This window comes from Canis lupus, chromosome 15 (genome assembly GCF_048164855.1).
Source record: "Canis lupus baileyi chromosome 15, mCanLup2.hap1, whole genome shotgun sequence".
Lineage (NCBI taxonomy): Eukaryota > Metazoa > Chordata > Mammalia > Carnivora > Canidae > Canis > Canis lupus.
In genome coordinates this window covers 20,217,658-20,239,448 of record NC_132852.1, presented here as the reverse complement: position 1 = coordinate 20,239,448, position 21,791 = coordinate 20,217,658, and the positions used below count along the sequence as shown (strand labels likewise).

Sequence of the window (21,791 nt, the reverse complement as noted above, 5' to 3'; positions counted from 1 at the left end):
GGAAGGCGACCGGGTGATGAGCCCCGTGATGGGGCTCCCGGAGCGCCTCCCCGCTTTCCTGGGCGTGAGCTGGGCCTCCGAGGGCTTGCGAGCCCTTCCAACCCCATCAATTCCTATTGTGTTATCTAGGGAGACTGGAGTGGTGGGCAGGAAACGACTGGGGAGTCCAGGAAAAGATAATTAAGTGCATAAGTTTGGGGGCAGACGGCACGAGCGCGGTCGGAATCGGGTGCAGGTGCGGCGGAGGCCGAGGCGCACACTCACGACCCGAGAGGTCTGTCCGCCTAGCAGGGGCCTCGGGGGGCGCTCCAGCCCCCGCGACCGTGTCTCCGGCCTGCTCCGGGATCTTCCGACAGTTTCTTAAAAAAAAAAAAAAAGAAAGAAAATGTTTCAAAAAACATTTTATTTTTATTTGAGAGGGAGGGAGAGAGAGAGAACGACAGCAGGGGGAGGGGCGGAGCTCCGTGTAGGGCTCCCTCCTGGGGCTCCATCCCGGGGCTCCACCAGGGACTCTCTTCTGGGACTCTGTGATCATGACCTGAGCCGAAGGCTGACCCTTCACCAACTCAGCCACCCAGGTGCCTCTCTTACAACAGTTTGATAGTTCACTTCCCTGATTGCCTTTTCTCCCACTTCCAAACCACCTCTGATAATGCTGCCTGAATGATCATTCTAGAGAACTCGCTGATTATTCCCCAATCTAAAAATCTATTAAAGGCAACCTATTACTTTCAGGAGAGAAACTCCCGGCATCGCTTAGTAAACTATTGACAGTCTGGCCTCTTTTCCCACCACCTAACCTTTGCTACCGTAGTCCCACCAAATGGTTGGAAATGTCTGAATGCTCTCTGTTTGCTTCTGCTCCCTGGAATCCTGCCCTTTCTTCTTTCCCATGCTCTTCACTTGGCCCCAGGGTTTCCAATGTTTAAGACAATATTAATTAGTGGAACCTCACTAAAATAGGGAAAGGAGGAGAAAAGAGAAAGTTAGGAGGTGAAGCCTTACCACTCAACATCAATTATGGTTAATTACAGAAAGAATTATCAATGAAGAGCCCAACAGAAGAATCAGCAGCAGGAAAGAATCATCAATCACAGTCTCCTGCAAGGGAAAGATGTATTTCGTATCTCTGACAACATCTCCACTACCCCTGCAACTCAGCCCTTTGGAAACCATCATGACCTGGACTTCTGCTATTTTTTCCCCCCCAATGGACTTTTGTTTGGAAAAAACCCTCCCAGCTTCATTCTTCTTCTGCACAAAATAATGTTCCTCTTTGTTTGTTGCATGTCCAGAATTGGAATACTGTTATTCCTGAAAAAAACCATTTTTTTGCTAGTAAAATAACTGATAGTTTTATTTTTCAGGTTAAAACTCCAAAAAGCTGTCTTTAAATTCCCTCCTGCACTCCCCAAGCATCCTGCATTTCTCATTCTGTAGTTAATTGTGTGCTTTTTCAGGGCAGGAACATAAGTAGCTTATTCGTCTTTGTTTCACCTATATACCTTGTGCAGTACCTGCTTCAGAGTAGACCCCGCATAAATGTCTGTTAACATGTTAGGATTGTAAAGCCTGAAGTTCAGCTGTGGGTTAATGAAGAGAGTGGAACATTTAGGAGTGTGACTAGATAGGAGGGGTTGTGGTAGAAAAACAGGAGGAGGAAAATCAGAGGGGTGAGGAATAATATATTATCATGGAGGCCACTGGAGGCCCATTCCTTATTTATTTACCAACCATCTCTGCAAAAACACCATGTGCTTGATGATAACATGTTGGCACCAGTATGGACAAAGGCAAGGAGCTAGGTGAGTGCTGCGTTGTGAAAAGAGAAGTGAATAGCCCAGTTGGTTGGAGACAGGGCATGTAGATTACAGTGGTGGGATCCAGGATTGAGAAGGCAAAGTTGGGTCATTTTGTACCTGAAAAATTTGCATAATCAGGAAGCAATTGTGAGGGTACTTTGCAGGGGGGTCAGATGAACAGAGTGGTACTCCAGGATGGTTACTCTGCAGCACTTGGCAATGCGATATAAGCCATGAGCTTTGGCTATTTTTTTTTTTTTTTTTTTTTTTGGTAATACGAGTAACTGACAAAAGATAGTTATTTCAAATAAACACATTGCCAACCACAAGACTAGACAAAGAGCCAGCCCCACTGCCCCCTAGGCTCCTTTGTGAACTTGGTTGATTTCAATAAGTGACCATTTGGGCCACTTGCCTTTTCTCTTCCTGAGCTTTAAATTCCACACTCTTATATTTTAAATTTTCTAATAAAGAGTGAGCCTATAAAACCCTAGCCCCCCACACTTGGCTCTGATAAAAGCAGAAAACCTGCCTGTGCATACTTGTATGCTCGCCATCCTCCTTCCCCCTGCCCTGTGTGACCTCGCTATGTGGTTCCAGGTGTGCTGTGTGATTTCCAGGTCTTATAAATAATAAATCTCTATTTTTTCAAAGTTTCCCATTGTTCTTGAAGGGCATCTTGAAATCATAATAAGAAGCACAATAGCGGGTCCAAACACAAGAGTGGTATATTGATATTAGCATATTGATATGCTAAGACTGGCACAAAACAGTGTGATCAGTGGTTTGATACCAAAACCCTTTTACTCGAGCCATGACTCTTTTTTTTTTTTTTAATTTTTTTTTATTTTTTATTTATGATAGGCACACAGTGAGAGAGAGAGAGAGAGGCAGAGACACAGGCAGAGGGAGAAGCAGGCTCCATGCAGGGAGCCCGAGGGGGGACTTGATCTCGGGTCCCCAGGATCAGGCCCTGGACCGAAGGCGGTGCTAAACCGCTGAGCCACCCGGGCTGCCCTCGCTTTCTTAGTAAAGAGAAATTTTACCCCCTTACAAACACAGTATGACACAATCCCTTGTACATTTTCATTAGCTTAGTCTAGACCCCCAGGTGACTCAGGGGCTGAGCTGAGCATCCACCTTCGGCCCAGGGCCTGATCCTGGGATCCGGGATCGAGTCCCCCATCAGGCTTCCTGCATGGAGCCTGCTTCTCCCTCAGCCTATGTCTCTGCCTCTCTCACTCTCTGTCACTCTCATGAATAAAGAGATAAAAATCTTTAAATAAAAAACAACAACAGAAAATAATTCGCTTAGGCCTTTGCTGGAAGGTGCTGCTTGTTGCCCAACTTAGGTTCCATGGAGTCCGTGAGGCACGATCACCCTTACATTCGAGGCTTGCCGTTTCTTTGTGTCACCAAAGTGCTCCTTCTTCTTTATCCCTCTCTCTGCTTTTCGGTTTGATGAATTATTTTTTCATGATTCTATTTTAATTACTCCATTTTTCTCCATTCGAGACTCAGCTGTCTTTCTTTTTTTATTTAATGATCTTCAGTGATGTTGCTTCTCCTCTGCTAACTTCCTAGTTCTGCATCTGTGTCTACATTTATATCCGTGTCTCTGTTTCTCTGTCAGTGTACGTGGACACACAACGTGCTTTCAGTTCAGTTGGGGGTCAAGCCGGAGAGTCAGTGCCTCCTGTCTACTTTCAGTTCTGTGGCTGACAGCAGGTTCCCTAGAGCCCAGGTCAGGGCGACCCACTGGGTGCACCGCTGTCCACAGCTCACCCAGTGGGAAGGAGGGAAGGGCCCATAACACACGACAGGCAGGGGTTCAGGATAAGGACGGCCTCACACCTTCTAGGCCGAGACTCTGACACCTTCTGTAGGGTTTGCCTTGGATTCAGGAGCCTAGGATCGTGGGGAGCTATTGCCCATGCCTCCCCCGGTGGGACTGTCATCTTCTGGGCCTCCAGTATGAGAGAACTGGTGCCCACGTGTGTGCACATGGACCTCGTGGGCCTGGGCGCATGTACACACCAAGGAAGAACATGTGGTTGGAGGTATTTCCCGCATGTGACACCCGCCTCCAATGTCATAGATATGATGCCACAGTGGCCTGGGGACGTCTGGAGGAAGCACCCGCTAGGATAATCCCTGTCCCACGGGCAAGATGCAGACCATCCCCGACGGGCACAACGGCTTCTCTGGGGTCAAAACCGGGGAAGAATGGAAAGTTGTGTCTGAACGCAGGCGTGTGTCCAGGCTGGGGCCCTGGCTGCACACAGTCCTTCCCTGGGGCCTGTGGACAGGGGTGCGGGTGTGTCACTGTGTGCACAGGCCATCGCCTGCAGGGACGGGGGAGCCGTCGGCAGCCCCGAGCGCCACCCCTGCAGCTTCCTCCAGGAGTGGGTCAGGGAGGGGGTCCCAGGAAGTGAGGTCACTCCCGTGACACAGAGCCCAACAGAACTTGGAACCCCCGTGACCAGGCAACCGCATCTAGTGCAGCCCCACCTCAGGCTCACTTGGCTGGAGACATCCGCTCCTGGAAGATGTTCTCCTGCTGCCGGCCCACCTCTGGGGGCTCTGGCTCCCAGGAACCCCGGGGGTGCCGCTTGTTCCAATGCTGTAGGCTTTGGCTCCAGCATAAAAACCAACGCCTCAGGGCGTTTATCAGGAGGCGCCGTCAGGTAACCCAGAGCAGGCCAGGCCAGGCCCCCTGTGCCAGCCATCCTGGGTGGCCCCATCCCCTCCTCTTCAGCTTCCGGGAAACAGGGATGTGTGGGCAGGTGCATCCAGGCTGGGGGACATTGCAGGGCGGCAGGTTCCCCGGTGATCCCTTCAGGGTCACCCTGAGGTCAAGGTGGGCAGGGTGCAAACAGGGCTCCTGAGGTCCTCTTACCCTCCGAGTAAGAGTCCCCCCGAGGCCCTGCAGCCGATCCCTTTGCTCTCCTTGGGGGAGGGGGGTGCCGCCTGCGCTGTGGTGTGTCTGGATGGGGGCCGCTGGGGGTGCGGCCCAGCCGAGGCGGCCGGACCGGGCGCTGAGGCCTCCTGCCTGGCTGCCGGGCACTGTCTCCACAGAGCTCCACCCGGGACAGGGGGCGCGAGCGGGAGGAAGGGGTGCTCTGCCCCACCGCCTCGAGGAACTGGGAAGTGCCCTGCGCAGCTAACAGAGGCCAGCGCGGGCTCAAATGAGTGCAGGGGCCGGGGCACCCCCGACACCCGGGTCCCCGATGCGGCACGAAGGGCCCCGGGTCCCAGAAGCCAGCCTGCTACTCCCCTGGGCTCCCCCCTACACTCCTGCTCCCACATGAGTCTGCATTCCCCTGCTCCCCACACTTGCCCCAGGGCCCTGCCCCTGCCTGGGCCAGATGCAGAGTCCCTGTGCACAGAGGTGTAGGAATATCAGAGCAGAGCCTTCAGGGGCGGCCTGGTCGCCCAGGGGTTTAGCGCCTGCCTTCCGCCCAGGCCCTGACCCCGCAGGCCCGGGATCGAGTCCCGCCTCGGGCTCTCTGCACCAGGGCTGCTTCTCCCTCTGTCTGTGTGTCTGTCTCTCTCGGTCTCTGTCTCTCTGTGTCTCTTGAGGTCCTTGTACTGATCCAAACTTTTTTGAACATTTATCCTCTAAGATTGTTTCTTTATCGGATAGTTTGTCTTGTTTGTGTAAGAGACAGGCAGAGAGCAGGGAGGGGAGAGGGAGACCCAGGCTCCTGAAGCAGACTGGGCCCCAAGCGCAGGGCCTGCCAGGGCGGGATCCCAGGGTGCTGAGGCCACGACCCGAGCCACAGCCCAGAGTCAGAGGCTAAGTGACTGAGCCACAGGCATCAAGGCCCGGGTTCCTGCCGTGGGCACTCCTGCCCCCCACGGCCCCCGAGAGCTCGGGCTGCGGGCTGCGCTCCCACCCCAGGCCTCCCGGCGGCTCCATGCACGTCCCCTCTGTCCCAACTCAGGGTGCAAGGGCCTCGGCCGGGAAGGCGCCTCCCATCTGCCCGACGAAGCCCAGCCGGACGGAGCTGCTGGAGCAGGAATTCCAACAACTGCTGCCCGCCTTGCTGCGCAGGGATGTCATCTCCGTTTTCATCTTTTTAGACAACTGTCATGGATTTGCCACCACCGACGAGGTGCTGGATCTGCTGTTTACGAAGTGAGCACCTGCGCCTCCGCAGCCCAGGGGTGGGCCACCTGCTGGTGGGGAGGCTGGGAATGGTTCTGAGCTGCCCGGCCTCGGGCCGCTCCCCCGCCTGGAGCAGAGTCACCCAGGGCACAGTGGGGTCCCGGAGGGCAGCCCCGGGGCCTGGCCTGTGGCGGGTCGGCCAGAGGGGCTGTGCCTGTGCTCCGCAGCCGTCCTCCTCCCCCGTGACGGGGCCTGTGCCTCCTCCCCACCGTCACCGGGGTCCTGAGCTGGCCTCTTTTCCCATTGAAAGGGAGGTTGGAGAGTCCATCGGGGGGCTGTGTCCTGGGGCAACCACACAGGGGGACCCCGGGGTCCCCGGGCGCCCAGGCCCACTCAGATATCGGCCGTGGGCCTGGCCGGAGCCTTTCATGCTCAAGCATTCAGGAGGCCCCGGCAGGTGCGGGCGCTTCTCCGGGGGCTGCCCGTGGCCCCCCGCACAGAGCTGACGGCCCCCGGGGCTCCGGCCTAGTCGGGGGTCAGAGGTGACAGCCCCCACGGTGAGAGGTCGCGGCCACAGGATGATTCGTGGGATGCCCCCGCCCTCCCCTAGATATGGGTGCATCGCAGCTGCGTGTGGTGGCGACGACGCGGTCCTGCAGCGCTGGAAACTGTGAGTGACTCCGGCCCCTGCCCGAGGGCCTTCCCTCTCCAGGAGGGCAGCGAGGGGGCTGTGGGCCGGGGGTGCTGGACCCTCACCCCACACATCTGCAATTCCCGTGACGGGGTAAAGGTCTAAGGGCCCTTCAGGAAAGGAGGAAAGGAGAGCCGTGAATAGGGTGTGGGCTTGGTGGGAGAGCACTGGGACCCCTAAGGGAGACTTTCTCCATGCCCGCCCCTCCCAGCCCTCTGTCTGCCCCACACCTGGGACCCAGAGCAGAGGGGGTGGGGAGCATCGCACTCCCCAATCTGGTGGCACCTGGACCCAGTGCACAGCAGGTTGCCACGAGGGCCATTGAGGGCTCACAGACCCGGTGGCCCTGGCCCCGTGGGAGACGGCAGATTAGAGTCAGTGGAAGGACACCCCCCGGGGCCCCTCATGAGGGAGGCAGCGCAGAGCCACAGGGAGGGAAAGTGGAGGTCCCGGGTGGCTCCTGGCAAGGCCTGGCAGGACACAGAGCCCGAGCCCTCCTGGCTTGGACCTTCCCAGAGCGACAGTGTGTGCAGTGAGGGCGATGACGGGCCAGACGCCCCCCGTCCCTGGACGCCTGCCGGTGGATTCAAGGGGCAAGTGGGCAGGGAGCCAGGCTGAGGAGGGAGCCCCGCTTCCCAGCAAAGACCGTGATGGTCACACCGCTGGGCGTGGGCTCCCCCGCACAGAGGCTTCGTGCCAGCCCCTCCTCGGGGAGCAGGCCTGTGGCAGGCAGGACCGCCAGGTGGCAGGTGGACGAGGAGCAGGACTGGCCTCTGACAGCCCCGCACGGGAGGCCGAGGCCCCGGGTCCTGCAGGGCTTCCCCGGGACACCTCGGTGTGAGGGAGCCCTGTCTTCTGACCCCTGTGCCCACCTGTCCCTCCCCAGGGCCATCTGCTGCATCCTGGAGATATGGATGGACTATTATCAGGAGGACTTTTGTCGGCTCCCCCAATCTGCCTCCCTGAAGAAGATTCTGGAATTCATAAGGCAGCGCATGCCAGGCACAGACGTGGAGCTCCGTGCCCGGCGTTACCTGCAACAACTCAGACGCCTCCATGCAGCGGAGCCAGAGGCTGGGGGTGAGGAGGCCTGGGGGTGGCCGAGCTGGGGACAGGGTGGGCCCCACGGATCCAGCGTCCGTGCAGCTGGGCCGGGAGCAGGGGTTCGGCTCACACCCCATCCCCACGAGCTGCAGGCTGGGGACACCTCCCAGGGCTCTTTGAGCGGTTGGAAGAGTGTCCTTGATTTGGGAGGGACGTGGAAAGTCCGTCCTGGTGGTGATACTTTGTCTTCTTGGAGCTACAGCTTCGGCCCGAGCAAAAGACCCTGAAGCACTTCCGGAGCCCGCCCCAGCCCCAACTGTGGGGCCTGCTGCCTCGGATGGGCCTGAAGTGCTCGAGGCCGCCCTGGCTGCTGGGGCTGAGGGCTTGGCCCCAGCTGAGGTGCCAGCTGGGGAGGCGAAGCCCCTGCAGATAGTGGTCACTGCTCTAGATCACGGCTGCGCCCTGGACGAGCCACGTGCACCTGCGGCCACCCCGGAGGAGGAGCAGGCCCTGGCACCTGCAATCGGGGTCCCCAGAGTGCCAGAGCCGCCAATTGCCTCCGGGACAACTGGCTTCAACCTCTGCGCAGCCCCCTGACCACCTCGGGAGCCCGCCCCAGCTCCCACCGCGGGGCTCGTCATGCCTGCAGCCCAACGGAGGCTTGCCCTTCCCGTGTCATTTCACTGTTTCTATATTTTGAGTTTTTCTTTAACCTGTAAAATGGCTTATGAGTTTTATTGTAATAAAGTATAAGTTAACTTCAAACAAAATTCACTCTGATGCTTTTAAATTATACATCGTGGACCTACACTTTAGGTCCATTCACAGTGTCACAGGTCCCAGAGCCCAGGGCGCCGGGGGACACAGCCCAGGATCGGGTGCTCCCCCAGGTCAGGCAGAGGCCGGGAGGACACAGGACAGCCAGGTGGCTCCTGCCCCCGGGCGGCCCGAGCTGTACAGATCGGCGGGCCCGCCCCTGGAGCATCCAGGCCCCTGCACACTGGGAGCTGCAGTAGTCACTGCGGGAGCTGACTCCAGAGCTGCACAGCTGGCCGCCCCCACTGTTGTTGTCCCTCCTGGTGTCACCCTGTACCTGGGACTGAGCAGGGGCCTCACAGATAAACAACTCCCACTGAGCCATACACCTGGCAGGGGCCTGGGCAGCTCCCCAGGTGCACACACCCGACAATCAGCACAGCAGGCCCCTCCCTCAGAAGACCAGCTAGAAGGTCAGGGGAAAAGCAAGGTATTGACCAAGCAGCACTGGAAAGTTCCAGGGGAAGCCGAGGGATTTACAGTATATAGGATCAGAGGATACTCCCCCTTGTTTTTTTCTTTTCTGTTTGTTTCTGTTGTTTCCCCACCCCCACCCCCTTTTTAATTCTTTTTTATTTCTTCTTTTCTTTTTTTCTCTCTCTCTCTCTTTCTCGTTATTCCAGTACAACTTGTTTTTGGCCACTCCGCACTGAGTAAAATGGCTAGAAGGAAAAACTCACCTCCAAAGAAAGAAATCAGAAACAGTCCTCTCTCCCACAGAGTTACAACATTTGGATTACAATTCAATGTCAGAAAGCCAATTCAGAAGCACAGTTATAAAGCTACTGGTGGCTCTAGAAAAAAGCATAAAGGACTCAAGAGACTTCATGACTGTAGGATTTAGATCTAATCAGGCCGAAATTAAAAATCAGTTAAATGAGATGCAATCCAAACTGGAGGTCCTAACGACCAGGGTTAACGAGGGAGAAGAACGAGTGAGTGACACAGAAGACAAGTTGATGGCAAGGGCGGAAACTGAGGGAAGAAAAGAAAGACAATTAAGAGACCATGAGGATAGGTTAAGGGAAATAAATGACAGCCTCAGAAGGAAAAAATCTACGTTTAATTGGGGTTCCCGAGGGCGCCAAAAGGGACAGAGGTCCAGATTATGTATTTGAACAAATCATAGCTGAAAACTTTCCTAACTTGGGAAGGGAAACAGGCATTTAGATCCAGGAGCTAGAGAGATCACCCCCACCCCCCTTAAATCCATAAAAACCGCTCAACATTTAACATTTAATACTGGAACTTGCAAATTCCAAAGATAAAGAGAAGATCCTTAATGCAGCAAGAGACAAGAAATCACTAACTTTTATGGGGAGAAGCTTTAGGACAACAGCAGACCTCTCCACAGAGACCTGGGAGGTGAGAAAGGGCCGGCAGGATACAGTCAGGGTCCTAAATGAGAGGAACCTGCAGCCAAGAATACTTTATCCAGCAAGGCTCTCATTCAGAATAGAAGGAGAGATAAAGAGCTTCCAAGAGAGGCAGAAACTGACAGGATATGTGACCACCAAGCCGGCTCTGCCAGAAATATTAAGGGGGGACCCTGTAAAAGAAAGGGGAAGTCCAAGGAAACAATCCACAAAAACAGGGACTGAATAGGTATCATGATGACACTAAATCCATATCTGTCAATAGTAACTCTGAACGTGAATGGGCTTAATGACCCCATCAAAAGGACGCAGGGTTTCAGACTGGATAAAAAAAGGCAAGACCCATCCATTTGCTGTCTCCAAGAGACTCATTTTAGACATCAGGACACCTACAGCCTGAAAATAAAAGGTTGGAGAACTGTGTACCATTCAAATAGTCCTCAATAAATGCAGGGGTAGCCATCCTTATATCAGATAAATTAAAGTTTGTCCCAAAGACTGTAGTGAGAGGTGAAGAGGGACACTATATCATACTTAAAGGATCTATCCAACAAGAGGACCTAACAATCACGAATATTTATGGCCCGGATGCGTGAGCCGCCAAGTATATCAATCGATTAATAACCAAAGTTAAGACATACTTAGATAATAATACACTTATACTTGGTGACTTCAATGGAGCGCTTTCTGCAATCCACAGGTCTTTTAAGCACAACATCTCCAAAGAAACAGGAGCTTTAAATGATACACTGGACCAGATGGATTTCACAGATATTTATAGAACTTTACATGCAAACGCAACTGAATACACATTCTTCTCAAGTGCACGTGGGGCTTTCTCCAGAAGAGACCACAAACTGGGTCACACATCAGGTCTTAATTGATACCAAAAGATTGGGATCGACCCTGTGTATTTTCAGACCATAATGCTTTGAAACTAGAACTAAATCACAAGAAGAAGTTTGGAAGGATTTCAAATACGTGGAGGTTAAGGACCATCCTGCTACAAGGTGAAAGGGTCAACCACGAAATTAGAGAAGAATTAAAAAGATTCATGGAAACTAATGAGAATGAAGACACCACCATTCAAAATCTTTGGGATACAGCAAAAGCAGTCCTGAGGGGGAAATACATCGCAATACAAGCATCCATCCAAAAACTGGAAAAAACTCAAATAGAAAAGCTAACCTTCCACCTAAGGGAGCTGGTGAAAGACAGCAAATAGATCCAACACCCAGCAGAAGAAGAGGGTTAAAAAAGACTCGAGCAGAACTCAATGAAATAGAGACCAGAAGAACTGTGGAAAAGATCAACAAAACCAGGAGTTGGTTCTTTGAAACAATTAAGAAGGTAGATAAACCATTAGCCAGCCTTATTTAAAAGAAGACAGAAAACACTCAAACTAATAAAATCATGATGAGAAAGGAGAGATCACTACTAACACCAAAGAAAGGACCTAGAGTGTATTCTATATGTTAAGCAAAGTCAGTCATTCAGAGAAAATACCAGATGATTTCACTCATATGTGGAATTAAAACAACAACAACAACAACAACAACAACAAACGGATATAGGGGAAGGAAGGAAAAGAGTGGGAGGTATACTATAAGAGATTCTTTAGTACAGAGAACAACAGGCTTGCTGGAGGGAAGGAGGGCATGGGATTGGCGTGGTGATTGGCAGTGAGGAGGGCACTTGTTGTGATGAGCACTGGGTGTTATAGGTAAGTGATGAATCACTAAACACTAGTCTTGAACCAATATTACAGTATATGTTAACTAACTAGAATTTAAGTAAAAACTTGAAAAAAATAAGGAAAGAAGACTCATGGAATGGTAAAGCTTGCAGGGAGCATGGTAGTCTAGTAGCAAGCACCTTGTGCATTAAAAGATGAGGAGGGGGCGCCTGGATGGCACAGTCAGTTATGTGACCAACTGTTGGTTTCAGCTTGGATCCTGATCTCGGGGTCATGAGGTCGAGTCCCACATCGGGCTCCGTGCTCAATCTGGAGCGTGTTCTCCCTCTCTCTCTAATTCCCACTTGTGCTCTCTCTCCCTCTCTCTGATTTATATATAATATAAATCTTAAAAAAAAAAATAAGATGAGAGAAATAAATCACATTTTCAGACACAGTGCAGACCCTGGAGCTACAAAGCCTCACCTATACCACATGCACTACCCTGCTTGCCTCATCTTTCCTCAGTCTCCCTTTTGTGCTCTCTCTTCCTCCTTTTTCTTTCCTAGACACCATATGCTTAGTGAGGCCAGCAGAACCAAGAGCTAAAAATGTCCTGGGTGTGGCCCTTCATAAAGGCTTTCATCAAAGGCACTTACCTTGAAGTGGAAGCCATGATGAGCCAGAAACAGAGATTTGTCTATATGTGCAGAGTCAAAGAACCTGTAAGACAGCAAAAGTCAATTTTTTAAAATTGTATGCTGGGCCGCCCGGGTGGCTCAGTGGTTTGGTGACTGCCTTCGGCCCAGGGTGTGATCCTGGAGACCCAGGATCGAGTCCCACGTCAGGCTTCTGCGTGGAGCCTGCTTCTCCCTCTGCCTGTGTCTGTGCCTCTCTCTCCCTCTGTGTCCTTCTCATGAATAAATAAAGAAAATCTTTAAAAAATAAAAAAATAAAATTAAATATGTATTCTTTCATTGTAAAGGACCTTAACTATCAATTTCACTTTAAAAAAAATTGCATGCTAATTAGCAAGGAATAGGACCTTCTCCACCATTTAAGTAAAAAAAAAAAAAGAAAAAAACAAAAAAAACCAAAACACATTTTTAGCCTAAAGTTCACTAGCAGTAAGCAGAGGATGAATTGAATACACACAGCAGAGGGGGTCTAGTCAACTGGCCAATCAGAGGGAAAAAACAACGAGCCCTCCACGTCCTGCTGAAACATATTATAGGTCAAAGGTTTTCACCGTCAAAACTACTGGCATGTGGGCCGGATGAGCCTTTGTTGGGGGGCTGTCCTGTGAATTACGGGATTTTAACAGCTTTCCGGAACTCCACCCACTAGGTGCCAGTAAAACACGGATCCCCTACCTGTGAAATCAAACATGTTTCCAAATATTGCCATACGTCCCATGGGGGACAAAATTGCACCTGGTTGACAACTATTATTCTATCTATATCAAGACTACCAATGGATCGTACCGTAAAAAGGAAATACTGTCTACTAGTGCTGCCCAATATGGTATGTGGTTATTACATATCTGATATATATGGCGAGTGTGATTGAGAAAGTGAATTTTCTCAATTATATAAAATTTTATATAATTTTAATTAATTTTAATGTAAATTGTCACATGTGCCTGGCCAGTGACCACCACATTAGTGAAGTCTCAGATGTATAAAGAGCCAATTATGAAACAACGTTCTCTTAACAACCAACAGGTCAAAGAAGAAAAACTTTTTCATAGAATAACTTAAGGGGGAAATTAAAAAGCATCTTGAGGCCATCTGGGTGGCTCAGTTGGTTAAGCCTTCGACTCCTGATTTGGCTCAGATCATGATCTCAGTATCTTGAGATCGAGCCCTGTGCTGGGTTCTGCAGTGAGTGTGGAGCCTGCTTAAGATTCTCCCTCTCCTTTCCCCCTGCCCCCACCCACTCCTGGGTTCTCTTTCTTACATAAATACATAGTATCTTGAAACAAATGAAACAAGGAAACCCAATATACCAAAACATTTAGGCTGCAGCAAAAGATTTCTAGGAGAGCTTAATGCTATAAACACATACAGAAAAAAAAAGAAAAAAAAATATATATAAATCTCTCAAGGAACTGTAGAAAGAATAGATGAATGGATAAAGAAGACGTGGTACATATGCGATGGAGTATTATTCAGTTATACAAAAGAATGAAATCTCGTCATTTGGAATGACGTACATGGAGCTAAAGAGTAATGCTAAGTGAAATAAGTGAGTCAGAGAAACACAAATACCATATGATTTCATTCCTAAGTGTAATTTAAGAAACAAAAAAAGAATGTGCAAAGGGGGGCACCTAGGTGGTTCAGATGGTAAAAGCATCTGACTTTGTATGTTGTTTATTTTTTTCACTTCACGAGACTTAATACTCTTTCATGAAAAGAACTCTTACTAAACTAGGAGTAAAAGTAAACCAACTAAACATCATAAAGACCAAATATGAAAAAAAAATTCCAACTAATGTACAAAATAGCAAAAGACTCAAACTTTTCCTCTAAAAATAGGATCAAAATAAAGTTCTTTACTCTGGCCTTTCCATCAAATATAGTACTAGAAAACTTAGCCAGAGCAATTAGGCAAGTAAAAGAAACAAAACGCATCCAAACTGGAAAGGAAGAAGAAGAATCATATTTGCATATACCATAATCTTATACGTAGAAATCGTAAGGATTAAAAAAATTAGAAGCAGTAAACAAATTCAACAAGGTTGCAGAAATGAAAACCAACACACCAAGAAGCAGTTGCATCTCTAGATGTTAACAATGAACAATTTGAAGTGGAACTCAAGAACACAACTCCATTTACCACAACACTGAAAAAGGTAAGATATTCAGGAACAAGACTAATGAAAGAAGTGAAAGAATCATACACTGAAAATGAGAAAACATATGTAAGAGTAATGTTTAAAAAAAACCCCAATAATAGATATCTATTTTATAGATAAAATGCTTGAAAGGAAACATAAGGAAAAGATTCACAATATTAGATCTGCCAATGATTTCTTTCTTTTTGTAAACAGGCTCCATACCCAGGGTGGAGCCTAATATGGGGCCTGAACTCACAACCCTGAGATCAAGACCTGAGCTGACATTGAGTCATATGCTTACTGACTGAGCCACCCAGGATCCACGGACCTGGCAGTGATTTCCTGACTACGATACCAAAGCACCAGCAAACAAGTAAACATAGACAAATGGGGTCTATAAAACTTCAAATGCACCAAAGGATACAATTAGAGAGTGAAGAGACAACGAATAGAATGGGAAAAATATGTGCAAACCATGTATTTGACAATAAGTTAACATACAAAAAACTCCTACGAACTTCGTCACAAGGCAACAAGTAGCCCAATGGAAGAAAGGACGAAGAGCCTGTACAGACATTCCTTGAAAGAAGATGTATAAATGGCCAATGAACCTATGAAATGATGCTCCACATCACTAACCATCAAAAAAGGCAAATCACAACCACGATGAGGGTCACCTCACACCCATTAGGATGACCACTGTTAAAAAATAAAATGTTGGCAAGGATATGGAGAAATCAGGACACTTGTGCATTGCTGATAGGAATGTAACATGGTGCAACCACTATGTAAACAGTATGAGAGTTCCTCAAAAAAATTAAAACTACAACTACCATATAATCCAGCAATCCTATTTCTGGGGTACGTGTAGTCAAAAGAATTGAAAGCAGGGTCGCCAAGAGACCTCCATCCTCATAGAAGCATTCTTTATCATAGCCAAGGGCTGGGAGCAACTCAGATGTCCATCAAAGGTAAATGGATAAAGAAAATGTGGTGTATACTGATTTTTATTTATTTATGAGAGACACACGGGGAGAGAGGCAGAGACACAGGCATAAACCATAATGAGATACCATTTCATACCCACTAGGATGGCTATTATCAGAGAACCAGAAATAACAAATGTTGGTGAGGATACGGAAAAATTGAAACCCTGTGCACTGCTGGTGGAAATATAAAATGCAACTATGCAAAACAGTATGGTGGTTTCTCACAAAATTAAAAATGGCATTACTGTCATGATCCAGCAATTCCACTTCTAGGTACATGCCCAAAAGAACTGAAACCAAAGTCTTGAAGAGATATCTGTACACCCATATTCCTCGCAGAATTATCCACAATAGGCAAAAAGTGGAAGTCACTCATGTGTTCATTGAAATATGAATGGATAAATGCAGTATATACACAATGGAGTATCAGTATTTTTTTTTTCTTTTTTTAAAGATTTTATTTATTTATTCATTAGACAGAGAGAGAGAGAGAGAGAGAGAGAGAGAGAGAGGCAGAGACACAGGCAGAGGGAGAAGCAGGCTCCATGCAGGGAGCCCTATGTGGGACTCGATCCCGGGTCTCCAGGGTCACGCCCTGGGCCAAAGGCAGGTGCTCAACCCCAGAGCCACCTGGGCTGCCTGGAATATCAGTCTTAAAAGGAAGACTGACACATGCTGTAACATGGATGAACCTTGAAGACCTCCTGATTTCAAAAACTTGCGAAGGGACAGTAATCAAGACAAATATATCAACAGAACAGACAAATCAATGGAACAAAGTCCAAAAATATATCAGCACATATAAAGTCAAATGATTTTTGACAAACGTATTAAGGCAGTTTAATGGAGAAAGGAAAGTCTATTCAACAGTGGTGCTACAACAACTGGTTATCAATACGAAAAAATGAAAAAAAGAACTTTGATCCCTAATTCACACAAGACTAAAAATTAATGAGATAGATCATAGATCTTTTTTTAAAATAAATTTATTTTTTATTGGTGTTCAGTCTACCAACATACAGAATAACACCCAGTGCTCATCCCGTCAAGTGCCCCCCTCAGTGCCCGTCACCCATTCACCCCCACCCCCCACCCTCCTCCCCTTCCACCACCCCTAGTTCGTTTCCCAGAGTTAGCAGTCTTTACGTTCTGTCTCCCTTTCTGATATTTCCCACACATTTCTTCTCCCTTCCCTTATATTCCCTTTCACTAATAATTATATTCCCCAAATGAAAGAGAACATACAATGTTTGTCCTTCTCCGACTGACTTACTTCACTCAGCATAATACCCTCCAGTTCCATCCACGTTGAAGCAAATGGTGGGTATTTGTCGTTTCTAATGGCTGAGCAATATTCCATTGTATACATAAACCACGATAGATCATAGATCTAATGAGAAACTAAAACTGAAGCCTCATAAAGAAAATGTGGAAGAATTTCTTCATGACCTTGGGGTAAGCAACAACTTCTTAGACTGAAGATATAAGATGGTAATGTAACAGAAAAATAGTAATAAATGGAATCTTATAAAAACTAAAAACTTCTGGGACACTTGGGTGAAGCCTGCTTCTCCCTCTGCCTGTGTTTCTGCCTCTCTCTCTGTGTCTGTCATGAATAAATAAATAAAATCTTAAAAAAAAACTTATAGTTGAAAAATTATAATTGAAAAATTTTTTTCAATTTTTTAAACTTTTGCTTTAAGAAAAATACCATTTAATAAAATGAAAAGTTAAACCATAGACTAGGAGCAAAGACTCAGAACTGTATCGGACCCCGGGATCACTCCCGGAGCCAAAGGCAGACGCTCAGCTGCTGAGCCATCGAGACGTCCCACTAGGAAAATATTTTTAAAGGCATCTCAGCAGTATTAACTTTTCCCAGAATAAAGTATGGAAAACTTACCAACAATATCAAGTTGAGTTTCTTCATCTTCTTCTCTTTTTCTCTTCTTCTCTTTGCTCTTTTTCTTCTTACTGTAGGAGATAATTTATATAGATAAGTTTAGAAATATTGATTTGATGTTAAACATCTAAGATGGAATCTTACAAGCCTCTTTTAAGCTGTACACAGATTTATGAATTATTGATTCACAGTTATCTACACCGATATGTTCTCTTCCTTCTAATACTGAGAAGTCAGTTCTGATCCTGTATGTATTGTATTATAGTTAAGAGAACAGGCTCTGGAGGACTGCCTTTTTAATCTTGTTATTTCTTAGCTCTGCGACTTTTGGAACATTTCTTAATCACTGTCAGCTTCTCATCTATAACATGAGGATAATAATTTATGCTCTTAAGGTTACTGCGAGGATTAAGGGTGAATGTGAATCTTCCTATGTTGCTGGTGAAAATGAAAAGTGGTACAGCTGCTATAGGAAATAGTTTGGGGGATCCCTGGGTGGCGCAGCAGTTTGGCGCCTGCCTTTGGCCCAGGGCGCGATCCTGGAGAACCGGGATCGAATCCCACGTCGGGCTCCCGGTGCATGGAGCCTGCTTCTCCCTCTGCCTATGTCTCTGCCTGTCTCTCTCTCTCTCTCTCTCTCTCTCTCTGTGTGTGTGTGCGTGTGTGTGACTATCATAAATAAATAAAATTAAAAAAAAACTTTAAAAAAAAAAAAAAAAAAGGAAATAGTTTGGGGTTCTTCAAAAAGTTAAACAGAGTTATCATATGACCTAACCTATGTACTGCTAGGTATATACCCAAGAGAAATGAGAACACACATCCACACAAAAATTTTCTAAGAAATTCGTAACAGCATGATTCCTAATAGCCAAAAAGTGGAAATACCCCAGATGTCCTTCAACGGGTGAAAGGATAAACAAAATGTGTTATATCCATACAATGGAATATTATTCAGCCATAAAAATAAGGATACTGATACATGCTAGACATGGATGAAGCCAGATACAAGAGACCGCATATTGCATGACTCCATTTATAGGAAATATTCAGAACAGGCAAACTGATAACAGAGAGAAAGTATATTAGTGGTTGCGGGCATGAGGGAAGAGTGGACTGGAGAGGGACTACTAAGGATTATGGGGTTTCCTTCCCAGACCATGAAAATGTTGGACAACATGACAGTGGGGAACTTTGTGGACTAAACACTAAAACCCACAGAACTGTGCTTTATAGGGTGAATTTTATATGTATCATATCTCAGTAATAAAAAAAAGAAAAAAAAAAAAACACAACACCCGGGGGGGGTTTCCAAATAAGTCGTATTCAAAGTGCTTAGAGTTGTTCTAGGCAGGCAGAAAGTGCTATCTACGTGCGTTAATGAAGATTGATAGTTGTGATGAGCATGAGATGCGCTTATTTGTATTTTCATGGAAACGTAAGCTTTCAGAAGCTAACTCTCCCCTCTCTCCTGTAAAGCCAGGCAGGACAAGCTTCAGATTAACATCTGTAATGAATGATCAACCGTGAGCAAATCTACCAGAGAGAAGAGAGGTGGAGATCTGGGCGGGCAGATACTTTTTCCTAAAAAGTCCAACGACCGTAAATCACCACTACGACCTTCTCCTTGCATTTGGTTCCGCTTACTGTACGCGTTAACTCATCTAATCCTCGTAGCAATTCTTTTTTTTTTTTTTTAAGATTTTATTTATTTATTAATGAAAGACAGAGAGAGAGGCAGAGACACAGACAGAGGGAGAAGCAGGCTCCGTGCAGGGAGCCTGACGTGGGGCCGATCCCGGGACTCCAGGGTCACCAGGGTCACGCTCCGGGCCCAAGGCGGCGCCAAGCCGCGGAGCCGCCGGGCTGCCCCCTAGCATCAGTTCTCCTACCGCTAATCTTCCCTAATGAATGAGTAAATAGAAGCTCCAGGATATTAACGGACCTGCCACAAACTGCTAAACTAGTAACTGCGGAGAACGCGGACTTGAGCTTATTCTATACCTGTCAAAACGCACATCTGCATATCGTATTAAAAAAATTAAGGATTTGCTCTTTTGGGGCGGGGGGAGGGAGGGATGATTAATTAAGGGTTTTTTTTGTGGGGGGGGGAATGAAGGATTTTTTTTGAGGGGAGACGTTTAAGGAGTACTGGGCGGGGGGGCGGGCGTGAAGTAACGAGCCCTAACAGGAGACGTCGCTGTCACGACCTGCAGCACGAGACTAAGGCGGACGCGCCGAGCAGCGGTCTGGGGGGCTCCTGACCCGGGGCCGGGCCTGCAGCTGCGGCTCGCGGTGGCGCCCTCAGGTCTCCTCCGTCAGGCCGGCCCCGCACGAGCGCCCGGAGCTGCCCGGCAGCCACAGAGCCCGCGGCCCGAAGCAGGCCCGAGGGCGGGGCGCCGGAGTTCCCGGCTCCCTCACACCCCGAGTTCCGCGAGACTCGACTCTCCTCCCCACGGGGGGGGCGGGGGGGGCGGGGGCGCCGTCGGAAGAGACCCAGAGTCTCCCGCGCCAGCTCTGGCCTTACCTCTTGGCCTTGGTTCCCTTGAGCACGAGTTTGGTGGACTTCACGTACGAGTATTCGGCCATGGTTGGGGGGACGCCCTGTCCGCCGAGGGGAGAGCTGGCTAGCGGCAAAAGACCTCCACTGGAGGAGGGACTGGCGAGGGAAGCCCTCCCCGCGCAGAACCGCAGGGACCCCCTGAGCGCGCAGGCGACGGCGCCTCCGAGCCCCGGGCGTTATTTTTCACCCGCCTCTTGGCGCCTACTTCCTGTTTACAGTCTGGGGCTACGGCGACGGCAGAGGGCCGAATTACCTCAGGGTTCATTTGCTTTGGAGAAGCGCGGGTTCGCGTTTCCGCAAAAGAGAAAAAACGGGGGGGGGGGGGGGGGAGGGGGGGGAACGGACGCGCCCCCTGGCGGCCGCCGAGGGCCTGACAGCTGTGGGGGCGCGCTAGAGGTGTCCTGCTCCGTGTCCCGGGGAGGTGTCCTGCTCCGTGTCCCGGGAAGGCGACCGGGTGATGAGCCCCGTGATGGGGCTCCCGGAGCGCCTCCCCGCTTTCCTGGGCGTGAGCTGGGCCTCCGAGGGCTTGCGAGCCCTTCCAACCCCATCAATTCCTATTGTGTTATCTAGGGAGACTGGAGTGGTGGGCAGGAAACGACTGGGGAGTCCAGGAAAAGATAATTAAGTGCATAAGTTTGGGGGCAGACGGCACGAGCGCGGTCGGAATCGGGTGCAGGTGCGGCGGAGGCCGAGGCGCACACTCACGACCCGAGAGGTCTGTCCGCCTAGCAGGGGCCTCGGGGGGCGCTCCAGCCCCCGCGACCGTGTCTCCGGCCTGCTCCGGGATCTTCCGACAGTTTCTTAAAAAAAAAAAAAAAGAAAGAAAATGTTTCAAAAAACATTTTATTTTTATTTGAGAGGGAGGGAGAGAGAGAGAACGACAGCAGGGGGAGGGGCGGAGCTCCGTGTAGGGCTCCCTCCTGGGGCTCTCTTCTGGGACTCTGTGATCATGACCTGAGCCGAAGGCTGACCCTTCACCAACTCAGCCACCCAGGTGCCTCTCTTACAACAGTTTGATAGTTCACTTCCCTGATTGCCTTTTCTCCCACTTCCAAACCACCTCTGATAATGCTGCCTGAATGATCATTCTAGAGAACTCGCTGATTATTCCCCAATCTAAAAATCTATTAAAGGCAACCTATTACTTTCAGGAGAGAAACTCCCGGCATCGCTTAGTAAACTATTGACAGTCTGGCCTCTTTTCCCACCACCTAACCTTTGCTACCGTAGTCCCACCAAATGGTTGGAAATGTCTGAATGCTCTCTGTTTGCTTCTGCTCCCTGGAATCCTGCCCTTTCTTCTTTCCCATGCTCTTCACTTGGCCCCAGGGTTTCCAATGTTTAAGACAATATTAATTAGTGGAACCTCACTAAAATAGGGAAAGGAGGAGAAAAGAGAAAGTTAGGAGGTGAAGCCTTACCACTCAACATCAATTATGGTTAATTACAGAAAGAATTATCAATGAAGAGCCCAACAGAAGAATCAGCAGCAGGAAAGAATCATCAATCACAGTCTCCTGCAAGGGAAAGATGTATTTCGTATCTCTGACAACATCTCCACTACCCCTGCAACTCAGCCCTTTGGAAACCATCATGACCTGGACTTCTGCTATTTTTCCCCCCGATGGACTTTTGTTCGGAAAAAACCCTCCCAGCTTCATTCTTCTTCTGCACAAAATAATGTTCCTCTTTGTTTGTTGCATGTCCAGAATTGGAATTCTGTTATTCCTGAAAAAAACCATTTTTTTGCTAGTAAAATAACTGATAGTTTTATTTTTCAGGTTAAAACTCCAAAAAACTGTCTTTAAATTCCCTCCTGCACTCCCCAAGCATCCTGCATTTCTCATTCTGTAGTTAATTGTGTGCTTTTTCAGGGCAGGAACATAAGTAGCTTATTCGTCTTTGTTTCACCTATATACCTTGTGCAGTACCTGCTTCAGAGTAGACCCCGCATAAATGTCTGTTAACATGTTAGGATTGTA

The 21,791-nt window shown here is 48.7% G+C and overlaps 1 long non-coding RNA gene across 1 annotated transcript; it reads right to left on the bottom strand.

Moving 5' to 3' along the window:
* Window positions 1-386: 386 nt before the first annotated feature.
* On the bottom strand, window positions 387-20,107 carry LOC140604706 (uncharacterized). The gene is made up of 4 exons (XR_012007516.1): window positions 19,774-20,107; window positions 17,250-17,320; window positions 12,175-12,238; window positions 387-1,101 (listed from the first exon to the last, which is right to left on the bottom strand). It is a non-coding gene; the product is annotated as an uncharacterized lncRNA (long non-coding RNA).
* Window positions 20,108-21,791: the final 1,684 nt, after the last annotated feature.